At 44.2% G+C, this 13,774-nt stretch overlaps 1 protein-coding gene across 10 annotated transcripts in view; it reads left to right on the forward strand.

The window, feature by feature from the left end:
- The window catches only part of CHCHD6 (coiled-coil-helix-coiled-coil-helix domain containing 6), a 358,373-nt gene that overhangs the window by 224,791 nt on the left and 119,808 nt on the right, over nt 1-13,774 (forward strand). The window lies entirely within an intron of this gene.

Here is a 13,774-nt window from a genome sequence, read left to right on the forward strand (position 1 = left end):
CTGTGTCAGGGCTACATGGCCCCTCTCTGTGTTATCTCTTACCACTGCTGGTGAATATACAATTATCTCAAAATAAAAAGTTTTATTTAAAAATTATCTTATGTAACTTTCACACATAGTACTCTAACTATACATCCAAAAAAGAAATCTTGAACTTAGTAGGTTTGTTTACATTAATAGATTTGTTGTGGCAGTTTCTTGATTTCTAAATGACTCCGTCCAACTAAAAGTAACCAGTTCCATGAGAGCTGGTTGGTTCTAAAGCTGTAATAGGAAGTGGGCAAGGTAAGCCAGGAACATCTTATTTTTCCAGAAAGAAAGTATTCAAACAATAATGGAAATATAGCCAGGTGGGGAATATTTTTTTGGAGCATCAAAATGAATAATGATGGAAATGGATTATAACACAATGAAAAAAAAATCCAATCCATAATGATATAAAAATATATAGAAATAAAAGCAGGGTAAGGAAAGAAAACATTTTACAGATGCATGCCAGTTACTAAACATGATAAATACTCACTGTTTTGCAACTATCATAATAGCATAAACTATTAAATGAAAGATTGTTGGAAAATAGGATAGTCACACAGTCTTGTAGCATCACACCTCAGATTGCTTATTGATTACAGAGGGAAAAGGGGATGGCTGTATTTATTTGTACATAACAAACACCTCAAAACTTAGTGGTATAGAAACAACTGTGTTTTTCTGATGGTGGATGCTGCGACCGTCTCTAGAAAGTACCTGCACCCTTACAATGGAGAATTCTAGTGGTCACATGTCAGTAGCCAGTAGTGGGACAAACTAGCCTCATGCTTTCTTTGGTGTGATAAGAACACTAATTCACATGCCTCATTTTTTTACCAAGAATTTTTAACCTGAATCTAACAATGAGGAAACAATCATTCAAATCCGAATTGAGGACTATTTTCCAACACAACTGGCCTAGACGTTTCAAAAATATCAGTATAGTGCAAGGCCAAAAAATGAGTAGGAACTGTTTAGATGCAAGGAGAATAATGACCTTTATTGGATTTTGGATTGGGGATGGGTGGTCAATATTGGGACAATTGGGGAAAAAATTGAATATAGATTATATATTGGAAAAGAGTATTTATTGAAGTTATATTTCCTGAGAATATGTAAGAGAATATCCTTGTTCTTAGGATATGCAACTGAAGTTTTTAGGGGTGAAGTGTTATGATGATTGCAAATAACTTTTCAGCCAAAATATGTGTGTGTGATGATTGTAAACAACTCTTCAGACAAAATGTATGTTTGTGTGTATGTGAGAGAGAGAGAGAATGAATGAATGAATGAAAGGCAAAATGCCAGTAAGTAATGAATCCAGATGAAACATGTATGGACAATTATCATACTATCCTGCAAGTTTCGTAGCTTTGCAATTTTTCAAAATTGGGCTGGGTAAACTACCATCTAGATTCTCCCCTAAGTAGCAGAAGTAAGAATTCTGGGAGGATAGAAAGAACTAAAAGGATGCAAATATACAGACAACAGCCTCCGCTCTGCTTTTTGGTTAAGGAGATGCTGTCCAGGTGTGACAGTGACCTAGGAGTAGCACTCTGGAGTCAGAGGGACAAAGTCAGTGTGGGCCAGCTAACAGTTCCCCTTTCGATGGGGGAAATTCCTAGACAGGAAATATCCACCTTGTATATCACTTGTGTTTTGTAGAAACCAAGACTTGAGGTGAAGGTGGTGAGGTAACATAGAAGACGTGTCCCTAGGAGTTTTTTATGCTTTCATAGTGCAACAGCATTTGGAGGTGGCTCTACCCAGAGGCCCAGAGGAAAGTGCAGTCCTAGATACCTGCAAGGACAGCACTAGCATAGCCAATGACGGCTAAGCATCTGAGGGGAGCCCACTCACCACACTGTTACATGGGAGAAGTCCAGCCCTAGAGATATAAAAAGGAAAATTTATAAATCCAGCAAGAGACAGATAAAAATTATGTAACATTAAAGAGAAGAAACACAGTACTCTAGGTAAAAAAAAAAAACATACCATACTTTTTAAAGTTTTCAGGTTTTCTTGGAAGAAACTCCATACTCAAGGAAAGAATCCATGAAATAAGAAATACTGGAAAGCCCAGAGGAGACTAATAGATGTGCAGGACCACTGTATGGACATACAGAAGACACCCCGAACAAACGGGATGAAAGCAATCATCAAACATATGTTCGAAGGGAATTCATCTGAGCCAAAGAGATGCCTTAAGTGACAGACTGAAAGAGCTTGTTCAATAGCAGGCACCGTTAATGGCCAGACACCAATTCCTATACAGATCATGGTGAACAGGTACATTTTATGGAGCTGAATCATTGACCAGGTCACTAGATTTCAAACTGGGGGCCACAGAGCCCTGGGCATTCTGGAGCAGGTGCACAAGTGCCAGCCCTTTCCATCATGAGAGTACCTGGGACAGTATAACTTCTCATTGGCAGAGTACAACTGGCAGGTAAGAAGTAATGGAGACATGGAGAAGATAAATGAGTCACAGAGAATTTCCCAAAAAGCCCCCAAATTCAGGTGGGCTGCACTTGAACTTCTGCCTATAGAGCTCCTATCTCTTCACTGTTCCAGATACTGAATGAAGATTGTAAATGTTGGTGCTACCAGTTTCCAGTTCTGCACCCACTTCTGAAATATTGAGCACTGTAGATATCATTCTGTTTGCTTTTTTCCTTTTACTTCCACTGCTTGTTCATTGAGCAGTGATTTAGTAAGCATCTGTTATGTCCCAAGAGGGAAGGATTCTATAGTGCACCTGGTCACCAATGGGAATAGCTTCATCCTGTAAGGTCTTATGCTACATTCTTTCCATACATTCACTAACTTAAGCCTTGTCAACCCTCTAAGACATGTTGAGTGCCTTTCCTGTGATGGAGGGGAAGGTCTTTCTGGGCTACTCATGCTCTGGCCCCATCCCTCTGCTAGCAGCTGAGAGACTGACCCTCCCACCTGGGGGTGGTACCAACAGCTATGGCTTCATCATTTCTGGGACACAATGAGATAAGCACCGAATTCTGCGTGGGGATGGGAATGGTTGGCCAGAAGCCTTCCATCTGTTTCTCTATGTTTGTATTCCTTTAAAGTGGAGATTGGGAGGTTTGAGTCTCAATAGTTCTTCCCCTTCATTTCCCCTCTCCTCCCCAGGGGGAAAAGTATATACATATACCATATTTTATCCTACTGGGACTTTTTCATGGACTAGCCATGAAGGTAGGTGGCTGTGCTGTCTGTATTAGGCAGTTTCATAATTCTTTAACAAAGGACTACTGGCCAAATAATTTTGAGCAAGCCAGCTTCTCTGAGTCTTCTCTCATCTGCAAAATGGGATAGAATCCCTCCCTCAGATAGAGAGGACTGTTTCAGAATTTTCTGAATGCATTTAGCACTGTGTCTGGGTTTTACCGTTAACAATGGCTAGATTTGGCAATTTAAGAATATAGGATGTTCAGTTAACTTTGAATTTCAGAGAAACGATGAATAATCGTTTAGTATAAATTTGTCCCATGCAGATGAAACTGGGTCCTGCCTTTTTTTCTGACAACTCTGCTTAGAGTCGAAGTGCAACACATGCACAGTGAGGCTTCTGGTTTATTCTTCCCACCTCTTGGTGAGATTTCTAGGCCAGATTTGATACCTGATTTCCCCTAGATTCCCCACATACCAGAGAAGAGCTGGGCCCTGCAGAAGGCTTCATCACAGCTAAATGAGTTTCCTCTCCTTTAACCCATGCTGCTTGCTGGAAACTTATGGTTTCTTATTGGGAGCATCATTAACACTTCAAGCCTCTGTGAGTGGAGCTGTTGTTCCCATTTGACAGATAAGGAACCTGAGGCTCAGGTGCAGCAGCCTTCCCACAATCATATAGGGAGGGGGCAGCATAATCAGGGCTTGCGTCTGGGTTTCCCTGATTCCCCAGCTGTGTTACTCAACATCCCTTCCAGTAACATGAGGCTCCATAAAGTGCTCAACTGCTCAGAACCATGGTCCTTTGGGTGCCTAGAAGCGCTGAATCCTTGGAGGTGTTACCTGACTCTTTAGTAGCTCTTTAGGGGCCAAAACGCACATCTGGTACCAGTTATTCTCTAGGTCAGAGCCATACTAGGAAGCTGACGTTACAAATGGGCAGAGTTTGGGTCAACTGGTGTCTGTCCAGTAATGGATGTAGTCCCTTGAGTGGAGAGCAGGGAAGACCAGCATCTGTCACACTCCACAGCAGCGGGCACTTTACTTCTCCTACTCAGTTCCTCTGACAGTTCTGCAGAGCAGAGTTTGTTTCTCCTATTTCACAAAGCGGCAAGCCAGGATTCAAACGAAAGTTTGTCTAGCTCCAGATTTTCCTAATGCTTCCTTAAGTTTGCCTCCCTGGAGAAAAGAGTGCCAGTTCCCATGAATATATCTTGTTTGAGCCAATGCAGATTTGTTCCCTGACCATGAACATTTGCACACATTTGCAGAACTGCTGATCTGTTTGAGAGGGCATAGTCTATAGCTGGAAAACTGCCTTTGTCTCAATATTAAGTTAATGGGAATCAGACCTGTGAATGTGGCCCTATCTGCTCAGGCTCCGTTGCACTTTTTAACTGTCCTTGCAGATCTCCCAGGCTCTCTGAGAGTCCCTACACAGCCCCCCACACCTCTTGCTTCCTACCTTTGTCAGGGCCTTTGTGTTTGCCCTGACATCTGAGTGTTCTGCCTCTGACCCCTGCCTCCCCACAGGACCCTGCACTGAATCCTCTTGGAGTGTGGCTTCTGCCACACACTTCCAACTCCCTGCTCTTGTCCCTGCATCATGCTCAGCCCAGGGCAAATCTGCAGACTTGAGTGATATGTATGCATTCATGTGTCCTGACTCCACCAAACACCATTTAAAAAAGTTTTTAGGTATCTCCTTTCTTGTCATATCTTCCAAAAAGCTAAGTAACCAAAAAGCTAAGTAACCCCAAATAACTGTTTATTGGCTAAGATGATGAGGACAGAATATTAGTTTCCCAGGACTGCTGTAATGAAGTACTGCAAACTGGGTGACTTGTGTTCTAGTTTGCTAGCTGCCAGAATGTAACAAACCAGAGATGGATTGGCTTTTAATAAAAGGGGATTTATTTTGTTAGTTCTTCAGAGGAAAGGCAGCTAACTTTCATTTGAGGGTTTTTTTTTTTTACATGGGCAGGCACTGGGAATCGAACCCAGGTCCTCTGGCATGGCAGGCAAGCATCCTTGCCTGCTGAGCCACTGTGGCCTGCCCTTGAGTAAGTAAGAAGGCTCAGGCTAATCTCTGCTGGCCTTCTCTCCAGGCCTCTGGGTTCCAACAACTTTCCCTGGGGTGATTTCTTTCTGCATCTCCAAAGGCCTGGGCTGAGCTGCAAGTGCGGAGATGAGGTATGCTGAGCTGCTTGGGCTGTGCTACATTGAGCTCTCACATTTAAGCACTAGCCAATTAAGTCAAACGTCATTCATTGCAGCAAGCATGCCTCCTAGCAGACTGCAGATGTAATCAGCAACAGATGAGGTTCACGGACCATTGGCTCATGTCCATAGCAACAGAACTAGGCACATTCACCTGGCCAAGTTGACAACTGAATCTAACTACCACAACTTGCGACAACAGAAATTTTTTGTCTCACAGGTCTGGAGGCTAGAAGTCTGAAATCAAGGTGTTGGCATGGCCGTGCTCCCTCTGAAGGCTCTAGAGAGAATCCTTCCTTGCCTCTTCCAGCTTCTACTGGCCCAGCCATTCCTAGGCTTATGGCAGCATCTCTCTGATCTCTGCCTCTCTGTTCACATGGCCTTCCCTCCTCCTCCCTGTGAGTCTCCGACAGCATCCTGTGTCTCTCTTGTCTTCACTTGTTTTTCTACTCATTGAGTCTGTGTTTCTTCTCCCGTCTCATAAACGTGTGAGTCATGCTGGATTAAGGATCCACTCTACTCCAATATGACCTTGTCTTAACTAATTCTATCTGTAGTGACCCTGTTTCCAAATAAGGTCCCGTTTGCAGGTACTTGGGATTAGGATTTCAATATATCTCTTCAAGAGGCACAGTTCAACCCATAACTGGGAAGAAATGGGCTTTGGCCATAGCCTGAAAATCTGAATATATTTGTCTTTGTGGTAGGCAGAATAATGTTCATTCCTAATCCTTCAACTCTGTGAGTGTGTTTATCTGTGAATTTGTTATTTTATATGGCAAAGAGGAATTAAGCTACAGACGGAATTATCTTGAATTATCTGAGTGGACCCAGTGTAGTTATAATGGTCCTTAAAAATAAAAGAGAGGCGGGCCGCGGTGGCTCAGCGGGCAAAGTGCTTGCCTGCTATGCCGGAGGACCTCGGTTCGATTCCCGGCCCCAGCCCATGTAACAAAAACGGAGAAACAGAATACAATAAAAACAAGAAAATGTTTAAAGATGTTTCCCTTTCTTCCTTCCTTCCTTCCTTCTATCCTTCCTTCCTTCTCTCTGTCTTTCCTTTAAAAAAAAAAAAATAAATAAAGATAGGGGTGCAAGAATAGTTCAGTGGTAGAATTTTCACCTGCCGTGCTGGAGAACCGGATTCGATTCCTGGCCCATGCACATCCCCCCAAAATAAACAAACATGCAAAACAAACAAAGGAAAATTCAACAAATGGTGCTGCAATAATGGGATACTCACATAGAAAAATAATGAAATGTGACCCAACCATACAGCATACAAAAAGAAAAAAAGAAAGAGGGAGGCAGAAGAGTTGATTGGAGAGATGCAATGTGGGAATTTAACCTGCCATTGTTGGTTTTAAAGATGGAGGGAGGGGCCATGAGCCAAAGAATGTGGGGCAGTTTCTAGAACCTGGAAAAGGCAAGGAAAAAGATTCTCTCCTAGAGCCCCTGAAAGGAACAAAGCCCTGCTGACACCTTGATTTGAACCCAGTGGGACCTGTGTCACACTTCTGATTCCAGACCTGTAAGGTAATAGATTTGTGTTGTCATAAGCCACTGAGCTTGATGTAAATTGTCACAGCAGCAGTAGAGAACAGATACATTCTAAAAGAAGAGTACAGAAGGATGAGGAGGAGGAGGAAAGAAGCCAAGGGCTGAGAAGTGAGAAGGCCACAGGTATGATCTGATCCCCATTACCCTCATATTGTCAAAACCCTGCTACTGCAATAGGCCATGCTACTTTCTGTGAGCAGGAGCACCAAAGACACTGGGGTGGTCTGCATATGGGCAGCCCAGCTGGAGGTATAGAATTACTCAAGGCTCAGGGAGCAGAAGGAAGCATAAAATAGTGGGATTTGGCAGCGTGAGAGCCTGAGTGGGAGGTCTCGAACGATAGGCAGAAGAGTTTGATGAGGGGAGACAGACATGACCAAATAGATAAGAGGAAACCAGCATAGTTTTTGGAATGCCCTCCATAGCTATTTCTTATTACTTACTTTCCACACACCCAACACTGGGCCCAGGGTCCTTTTTTTTATATATTATTTTATTTTATTATTTTTTTTTTACTTTTTACATGGGCAGGCACCGGGAATCTAACCTGGGTCCTCTGGCATGGCAGGCAAGCATTCTTGCCTGCTGAGCCAACGTGGCCCACCCAGGCCCAGGGTCCTTGAGAGGACTTTGATGATCCATTGAGGGGAGATATTAATTGGTGAGGTGTTAAGAGCCACTACAGAAACCTAAAGACTTAAGATGATGGGACAACTTCTTGCCCATTTCTCAACAAGAGGGAGATTAAGAAAGGAAAAAAAAAATAGCCAACTTCATTGTTTTTGTCTTTGGGTGTTATTTGTAACACTGAAACATGAAAACAAAACAAAACAAACAAACAAAAGACAAGAATGGATGGAGGAGGTCTCAGCTGCTGAGAAGTGAGTGCTGTGCCCTGCAGAATCCCTGGAAAGCCACTGGATGGAAGGCCTCACTGGAGGCAGGCATGGGGCAAAGAGGCTGAAAATAGAGAGGCTTTCTAAAAATCTGATTGAGGAGCTCTTCTGTCCCCAGTAGCCAAGGACTCCAGCCCTACCTGGTTTCATCTCTAGAGATGTTGAACCATGTGGTTTGGGGCTTGGGGCCTAGATTGAACAGGGGGAGATGAATCTTGAATGGTGAGCACCTCATCCTGTTCCCCACCCAGTTCCTGTCCTTCAGGAAGTTGGAGAATCCTTCTAACAGGTGATCCCCAAGAAGAGCTCCAAAGGAACTGATATTTAAAGGTCATCAGCAAAGGATTGAGAGTAAAACGGAAAGGAAGCTAGAAGACCATGGAGCAACACCTCCAAAAATCTAAATATTGTTTTTAATCTAAGATCCTAACTCAGTCAAATTATTAATTGAATATGAGGGTAAAGGCATTTTTCAGATATTCAAAATCTCAAGAAACTGTACCCCTGTACCCTTTTTCAGGAGTTTACAAGAGGATATACTCTTCCAAACAAGGATGCCAAACAGGGAAAAGGAAAATGTGGGATCCAGGAAAAGATGGAGAGAGCTCTGTGTGGCAGACTCAAGCCCAACTTGTTAATTCAGCCTGGAGCAGAGGGGCTGAAGCTCCAGGGAGGAAATGAATGGTTTGGTCCTGCTAGAAGACAATATGGAGAGACTGTGGAGGGAGTATAAGAACCAGAGATGGGAAGAAGATGAAGCAGTTTTTTAAATGCAGGAATTGTTTATTCCAGGAAAAAAGAAAAATGTTCAGGGAAGGATAGGTAATTTTGGCACACCACATGGCTTAGCAGCAGACAAAATTTCCGTAGTCACAATAATGGAAAGAGCATTGATTTATGAGAAATGTGTAACAAGACTTCTGTGTGAAAAGACATAAAGAGAGCTAACCCCTCACTGCCCATTGTAAGAAATCAATCAGTAATTTCTAAAGTTGATGAATCACGAGATAGCTATAAAAACATGTCATGTAGGCACACAGATACCTAACCAGAGGAAACAGAGCATTGAAAAGACATTTCTCTAGGGAGGGGGTGGGTGTTGGGAGTGGTGGACCTGGGCACTGCTGTTTTTCATTGTCTTCTGGCACTTACTGACAGTTTTAGACTAGGTGCATGCATGTATTTCTTTGATTAAAATAAAAATCCATCAAAGCTTTTAATAGATAAGTGTCACACTTAAGGTGCAGTGAGAGCCCACAAGGAACCCTTAAGCCATCCTGAAGGGCAGGGGATTCAAGGGTAGCTTCTGGGAGACGCATCTGGGAGCAGAGGCTCAAAGATGAGTTTCTTCTAGGATGGAAATGAAGATGGGGATAAAAAGATAGGCCAAAATGAAAGGGCCAGCAGGTGCAAAAGCCAAGAGGGAAGATTGAGAAGGATTTAAAGTGAGAGGCATGGCAGCAAAGAGGAGGCCAGACCCCATGCCTTAAAGTGCAGGTAGCAGGTGGGAGCCCGAGCACAGGTTAAGAGGTGACCCTGGTAAGACAGACCTCTGGGGTGAGGGGAGGTAGGGGTGGAGCTGGGCTCTGAAGAAGAAAAGGCATCTGAGAAGCAGGGAAAGGTGGAGAGGAGGCCGAGAGAGTGATCAATCTGTGGGAGCCAGTGGAGAGGCATGGAACTGGACCCAGAGAAGGCCAGGACTGTGTGTGGCCTGGCTGGGTCTCCTGCCTGCTGTGGCCCATGGCTGTTAAACTCCTGCACAACTCAGGTCCTGTTTGCCTGTCTTCATGGGGCTGTTTCCCTCCCACTGTCTCTCCAGGTCCTCGGGGCTCCAGAATTAGGTCACACTCTCTGGTGGTGGCATCTTGCTCCTCTCCTGCACTTCACTGAGTGAGAACCCTAAGTGACACTGGACTGCCTGGCTTGAGAGTCTGTACTCCACAGGAGAGCTTGCCAGAGATGCATTCCCCTTTGAAATGGGTGCTGTAAATACCTAGGCAGTGGCTTTCAGCCAGGCTGGCTGGGTTCTAGGGGAGCAGAAGTTGCCATCTCAGTGTCAGTTTCGCCAAGTGTCAGGTACAGTGCTACATCTACAGCTTGTGTCTAAGGAGAACCAGCTGAATCCAAAAAGTGGGCAAGGGAGAACAGGATGATTCCTGGACAGACTCTGGAGGTTGGTGGGGAGTTGAAGGAGGCAGGGAACCCAGGCCCTTTCTGATGTGTGAGGATGATGAAAGGAGCTGGCAAGACTGCTGGGGACTTCTCTACTTGTCCTGTGAATTGGAAGCTCAGGAGCAGGTGGGAAGCCCTGGGCAGGCTCCTCCATCTGTTTTTGCTGTTCCCTTCTCAGAGCCAGGAGTGGTGGCAAGAGGGACCTTTGCTTTTGTTACCTCAGGGGAGGTGTCAGGGGCTCCAAGACCATCCAGCAGCTCTGGGCTGCTGCTGACCCCTTTATGAGAATGTGGTCCCTCCCGTCCCAGCCCCACCAGTGGTGGCTCACAATGGCTCTGCTGTGTTCTGGCCTCTGAACCTCTTGGCACCTCTCAGAAGGCCCTCTCTTTCTTAATTCTCATCAGGGCCACTTTGCAGTGAGTCACATTAAGCCGCTAATGCCTTCTTACAAAGAGCAGATAATTTGATGGACTCCAGGACCACCTGTGGATCAGATACCCACTGCACACTCTCCTCCCTGCTGGCCCTGGCCCCCCTGTAGCTCGGAGGCTGCTTGCTGAGTCCCAGGCCTCACAGTGACTCCAGGGCTCTGTCACACCCAGACTTAATCCCTGGGGGCTCACACAGAGGAGGGAGGCCTGGCTGTTTCTGGCCTGGGCCAGGAAGTAGTTCTACCTAGGAAGATAACTAGCCCCCAGCCCCTGACAAAAGTCCCCAACCTGAAGTGACAGGGCACCTACCCAAGGTGAAGCGGCGAGTTAGTGAAGTTGGGAATTTCTTTTCCGTTTGTCTACTTTCTATTGTTATGTCCCAGGCGATGTGGTGGGAGCTGGAGGTGCACAGTTGAGTAAGATTCAGAGCCTGCCTCCTCTTGTGGGCCACTCAGAGTAAGGAGCTCTGGGTTCATAGTGAACCCAGTGAAATTGAGAGGTACTCTGATAGGAGCCCAAAGTCCAGGTCCCAAAGTGCCTGGAACAATCCAGGAAGCCTTCTCAGAGGAGATTCTTAGAGAGGCAACTGACATTTGTCATTCTTGTTTTTTCTCCAGACTTAAAAGTAGATTTGTTCATTTAATAGCTTTTACTATTATTTACTAAATAATATCTAATATTTAAATGCTACTTAATATCATTTAATATTTTATTTAAATTTATGTTTCCCTGCTTTTAAGTAAATAGGAACGTAACGTGTAATATTTTATAACTAGACATTTCGACTTCATAATGTGTCACAGATATCTTTCCTTAATGTACAATGAACTTTCTCACTTAAAAAAATCTGTATACTATTTTATTCTGTGGATATTCCATAGTTTTTTTTAACTACTCCTCTACTGATAGACACCCAGTTTTTTGGTGTAATAAAAGACACTGTACTAAAAATGCTTTCATTAATATCTCTATACTTCTCTATTTCCTTATAATAAGACCTGATCATTTAAAATGCGGATATAAGTGCCAAGGTGCCCTGTAAAAGGGTTGCCTCCATTCACACCATACCAAACAGCAAGTAAGAGAGCCTACACTGAGCCATAGCAGTCCTGTTACTTTTGCCAGTCTGATAGGCAAAATGTATCTGGTGTTTTACCTGCGTCTTTTTTTATTATTATTAATTGTGAGGCTGTGAGGCTGTTCCAAAGTTTCCTGGCCATTTGTATGTGAGGTAGGTTCCAAAGGCTGCAGAACTGGGGTTGGGGGAGGTGTGGCCATAGGTATTCATTCCGAAAGGAGCAGCCCAGGCAGGGGTGGAGAGGTGGGAACAGGCAGGGTACCTTCCGGAAGGATGTGACTATTGGTTTGGTTATTACAGGGTGTGGGATGCTGGAGGGGAAGGGTGGAACATAAGGCTAGACCTTAGCCTGATCATAGAAGCCTAGAGCATAACTTGGTGCTTGGGATATAGGAGCCCTGGATGGATTTTGAAGCACTTTGGGTTTGGTGTTCATCCTGCTTCTGGCTTCCCCAGGGGCCCTTCTTTCTCTTAATTGGCTGCCAGCCCACTTCTGCAGGGGGAAGTAGGCACCTGAATGCGAAACCTCCTTCCAGGATAGCCTTCCCCTGGGCTCTCTCTCCTTGCTCCTTAGAGCCTGCACTCCCCCACCAGGATGTCTTCAGGTGGTAGGAAGCAAGGTGAAATGGCCAGTGTTACCAAACTAGGAGACAGTGTGGATTCGTGCTAAAGCTGCTCCGTGTCAGCCTGGCTTTCACCTTCCAGCACTGCCCTTACCTGCTAGTGATTTGTGCATAGGGTGGGGATGTGGGGCTGGAGGGGGATATTTAATTTCTCTGAGCCTTAAATTCATGCATGGAGATGCCTCCGTCCTGGAGTAGTTGTCAGGGTGGAATAAGAGCCTGTGGCAGAGTGCTAATAAACAGTTGAGAACTGTGGTGGTGCTGTTGGTGGAAGTCTCCACTGCGGAGGCCTGGTGTTAACTCTGACCTTCAGAGTCCCTGCAGCTCTCCAGTTTGTTTTTTAAATACTTAAAAATTCATTTGCTTTACAAATCCACTGTTGGTAGCAATGATGATGAGAGCTGCAATTCATTTAACACCCCCTATTGTCAGACCCTATATTAGACACATACCAGAAATTACCTTATTTCATTCTCGTTTTATAGAAGAGCAGCGTGAACCTTAGCAAGCCAGCATCACATGCCCAGGATGGCAAAGTGGGTTTCTAGAAGATCTGGGGTTAGTCTACTCATACTGGCCATCGTCTTTTAGGAGACCTTTTCCTTTCTGCTGGTACAGACAGCCCCTCGACTAAGTGAAGATGGTGCTTGTGGGGCTGTTGCTGCATGCCATGTGAGCACATGCTGACATTTCAAGACCTTGAAATGGTGCTCTTATAAACCTTTCAGATGGGCGACTTTCACCCACGATCCTCGTGGCCTCAGCTCCCTTCTTCGACCACACAGAATGCCAGCCAGGCCCAGCACAGCCTGTGGGCTGGAGTTTCTTAACTTCAAGCCTGTTTGGTTGCATATTAGCTTTCTCTACACATGTTGAGCTGTATTTGTGAATATGAAAATTGAACCTTTTAGGAAATAACCTTTTTCCAAAAGCCCCCAAACATTAGGCTTATGTTAAAACCTATATAGTTTTTTTCAGTACCTGTGACATTTCCTGTTTGCATTTGCACAGCTCGGAGAGCAAATATACACTGATGGGTTACAGATTTATTTTCTCTTCTGTTCTCATTTTGGGAGTTCATATCTTAGCCCATCAGGGCATTCAGTTTTTAGACAGAGCAAAATACTTATTTGAATTTGTTACAGTCTTTATATCAAGTTTAAGAAAAAAAATTTTTGGTGGAGAAAAGCACAGGCAGACATTAGGGTAAGGCATAACTGGATTTAAATCCCAGCTTATTATCTCTGAGCCTCAGTTTCTCTGTCTGTAAAATGTATTGCTGTAAGAATTTTTTAAAAGTTAGGCTATGTAAAGCCTTTTGGAACTGGCATATAGTAGATACTCATAACTCTTCTGTAGACTAGGTATTGTCCTACAGAAAGGGAAGCTTATACTGGAGAGTTTTCTCCATTTTTTTTTTTTTTTATGGTTCTGCAAAGTAGTATTTTTGTTTGTTTTTTTGTTTTTTAATTTAACAATGTACCAAAACATTTTTTTCCATGCAATGGGTGAAAATACCCTGTTGAAATACAGACCACTGCAGGTGGGTCAAAAGGCTGCTGGTAATAGGCGGGATAC

Source organism: Tamandua tetradactyla, chromosome 9 (assembly GCF_023851605.1).
Source record: "Tamandua tetradactyla isolate mTamTet1 chromosome 9, mTamTet1.pri, whole genome shotgun sequence".
NCBI classification, from domain to species: Eukaryota; Metazoa; Chordata; class Mammalia; order Pilosa; family Myrmecophagidae; genus Tamandua; species Tamandua tetradactyla.